The 3,842-nt window shown below is 38.4% G+C and overlaps 1 pseudogene; it reads left to right on the top strand.

The window, feature by feature from the left end:
• Nucleotides 1-3,184: 3,184 nt before the first annotated feature.
• Nucleotides 3,185-3,303, top strand: LOC121979022 (annotated as a pseudogene).
• Nucleotides 3,304-3,842: the final 539 nt, after the last annotated feature.

Below are 3,842 nucleotides of genomic sequence, written 5' to 3'. Positions count from 1 at the left end.
AGTCTCGGTTCTCCATTTGGTGGCCTATCGCGTGGAGACCGTTGAGGATATCTTTGACCCTCGCGTGGAGCTGACTTGCCGTTTCTCCTTCCTGCATTTTTATATTAAAAATTTTATTTAATAGCAAATCTCTTTTTGTTACCTTTGCGTCACTTGTTCCTTCGTGCAGCTCGATCAGTTTATCCCAAAGCTCCTTAGCGTTTTCATGTGGTCCGACCCAGTTCAGTTCTTCTCGTGTTAGTCCGCAGTGTAGAGTATTGATGGCTTTGTTTTCAATTGATGCCTTTTTCTTTATATCATTTGTCCATTCTTCAAGGTCTACTATTTTCCCGGAGTTGTCTACTGGAATTTTGTAAGCCTTTGTGACGCACATCCATTGGTCGTAGTCTGTCTTCATGTAGACCTCCATTCTCCTCTTCCAGTACGAAAAGTCATCCCCGTTGAATAGGGGAGGACGTACTGTGCTGAAGCCTTCTTATTGAGACATCTTATCCTGCACACACTAAATTAACTGGAAAAAAATCCCAAGACTTCGTCTTGGATTAGCAGTGCGGGAGAAATAGAAACTCTAAGTTGGTGTTGTACCAATTTTGATTTTAAATGCAACGAAAAAAAACTTCCAAAAAGATAATAATATCAGTTTGGAATTGTTAAAAAAAATGATTTCACCCCTTGTCTGATTGGTGGTTGCACCAAATCAGAGCGATACCAGACCGTCGATAGAGGGGGGGTGAATATCGATTCAAAATCTCGAGTTAAACGCAGCGGAAAAGTAAAGAAAAAGAGATGAACATGTTGATTTTTACTTCGTTCGGAGCCTGTGACGACTCCTACTCGAAGGCCCGTACTCCTTGAGTACTTTCGTTGGGCAATTCACTAGCAATTCGGATAACTACAATTTACGTACAAATATTGCTAATGAAAAAGAAAGAAAACAAAGCTAACCGACAAACAATGAATTAAAAAGAGAGCCGGAGTGAGTCGTCGGAGCTTTGTGAACGTTGTTGGAGCGCAGAGCAGCAGAGTGATTGGACTCAGAGTTCTTAGCAGACTTGTATTTTGAAGCTCCTGCCTGGGGCTTCTTTTATATGCTGCTCCGGGCGCTTGGATCCCTTCCGGGCGCCTGGAATGTGACGTAACACTCCCAACCAGCATGCTCCAAGTGTCAACGTCGTCCTGGGGATAAAACTTGCCTCCGGGCGCCCGGAGCCATTCCGGGCGCCCGGACCCTCACTATTCCCTACCTGCAAAACAGTGTTAGTCCGAGGCAAATAAACCCTGCAGCACAGTTTGTTAGCACATTTTTACAGATACGCTAAGTAATAAAAATTAGCATCAAGAGTATGACTTAGATTCCGTCTTTCCGAGACCGGAATCTAGTCACGATCTCGACTTAGATATCCGAAATGGATCTAAGCCGGATCGACGCCTAATGTTCCCTTCCCGGGAACGCGTCCTCGCAGTCACTCCCCTCCAGTGACTTACCTTACTTACCTGCCAGACGTCCGGTCAGCCCGTCGACCCGTCTGGACTTCTTGCCAAGCGTCCGGTCAGCCCGTCGACCCGCTTGGACTTCTCGCCAGCTATCCGGTCAGCCCGTCGACCTAGCTGGACTTCTCGCCAAGCGTCTGGTCAGCCCGTCGACCCGCTTGGACTTCTCGCCAGCTATCCGGTCAGCCTGTCGACCTAGCTGGACTTTTCCTGCACACTTGATAAAAGTGTCAGACAACAACACAACTAACTTAACCCATTTGTCATTCATCAAAACCTGGGTTAGACCGTTAGTGCTACCCGCACCAACAAAACCGACTTGCACTAAATGAATCATATCTTCTCAATCCTAGCATTTAGGTTCGATTAGTTTGTTAAGCTCAAGCCAAATCCAAATTTGACTTCTAAATCCATTCTTGCATCCCTGGATCGATTCATATTTATGATGTACTGTAGATCAATTTCCTCAAGTGAAAAGATAACTTGGAACTTTGGTTGCGAAGCGACGAGCCTGTTGTACTTCCCGATTTAACCTGAACTTTAGTTGTGAAGTGATTAGCCATTTGTACTTCCTGATTTAACTTCATAGCCGATGGAAAATTTTCATAGAGCAGAGCCGATGATCTTCTATATTAATTAGTGGTTTAAAAAAGCTAGATACTTAGATCTAAGAATTTGAGTTGGGAGGGGAGACTTAGTAACTAAATTAAAAAAAAAATGTTACATAGATCCATCTCTAATCCTAATTTATTTTTGTTATCTTAATACCCTTGTTTTCACTTAACCTATATACCTTTTATGGATTATAGTAGCTATAATATATTATTGATCGGTACTATGAAAATATTTTAATATATGTTATAATATACAATTGACTATATCATAGACAGGACAGATCCGAGAATTAAAAGTGAGCTTAGGTACGGAAGGGATGAATTAAGCATCAAAATAAAACAAACACAAAAGAAAAAGAAAGAAATAACATATCAATTTTCTTTGGTGCTAAATTGTAGACTATAAAATACCTATCTAATTTTGTTTATAATTAGGGCAATCCTATTTTAGATTCATCTCTAATCGTAACTAATACTATGTAGCAATTATAATTATATTTGTAGCTATTAAAATACGGTGTTGATTAATTTGAATAAACTTTTATTTGTTAAACTTAGGGCGATCGATTCAGTTTCACGGAAATTTCCCACTGATTATTAGGATAAATCAGAAAACATTTATGGTGGGCGACCCAGAAGTCCAACATCCTATGGTTGCACCTTATCTTACTATCTTACTATTTTATTAAAATCTATCTCTTTTACTAACTAACTTTGGTGAAACTTAAAATAAAATTGTGTTAATGTCATTTTTCTATTCACACAAAAAATAATTCTAAGGTTTATTAATAATTTCCACAAATGCATCAGTCAGTGATCTAGAGTTCGAGACTCAGCTGCGACGTATTATTGAAAATTTTTCTTATTAATCAATCAGGCATTTAGAGTTCGAGAGATTTTTTCATTAATCAATTAGAAATGTAGAGTTCTCTTTAGTCCTACATTTTAGAATTGGCAACACTGTGAGTAGAAAAGTCTTTATAAATATCTTGAACTGATGAAGTTAGAAAACATATTTTTTTCAGCTTTTTGGCTAGATCAAGTATGATATTAAATTAATTTTTTATAAAGGGGAGTTCATTATTCTCAAGCCATATTGGCTAAGATTAGGTATAGTATTTGTTATTATCAATTTAATATTTGATATAAAAAATTAAATTAATTTTTTTTTGAAGGAGAGTCAGTTGCCCCACCTCAATTTTTATAAGTACCCTTGGAAGGTAGAAAATTAGAAAAATATTACAGTCTTACCCTACTAAAAAAATAAAAGTTGGGGGCAATCCTCAAGAATTAAAACTATTTTTATAGGTCAATTTTTCTTCTCTCAAATTTCTCCTTGTATCACCTCGCTTGATATAAGGGACCTAGCTCATGCAATGCATATGCATGATCGCTAGTTTAAAAGAAAATCTATTTAGCTGAATAGAATTTTATTTGTGTACCTATTATATTAGTTAAGAATTAAAATTATTACAAGATTCTAACTAGCTAACAAAAATAATTTGGATAGCGAATGAGTGAGATATTCTTTTAATAATTAATAAAAGAGTGCTTTTTATTATTTTAATAAAAAAAAGGTAGATCCGCTACCTTAGCGGTCCCCCTAGTGCCGGCCCCACGGATATGGAGAGAGGTTCATGCAGGTACACAGGCCATAGGCGCATGGCGGGGTAAACCTCAGGTCGTCAGCTCCTGAGAATCGACCTCTGGCCATTACGCCAGAGATACCATGCGCCC

This window comes from Zingiber officinale, chromosome 4B (genome assembly GCF_018446385.1).
Source record: "Zingiber officinale cultivar Zhangliang chromosome 4B, Zo_v1.1, whole genome shotgun sequence".
Lineage (NCBI taxonomy): Eukaryota > Viridiplantae > Streptophyta > Magnoliopsida > Zingiberales > Zingiberaceae > Zingiber > Zingiber officinale.
This window is presented reverse-complemented; position numbering and strand designations above follow the sequence as displayed.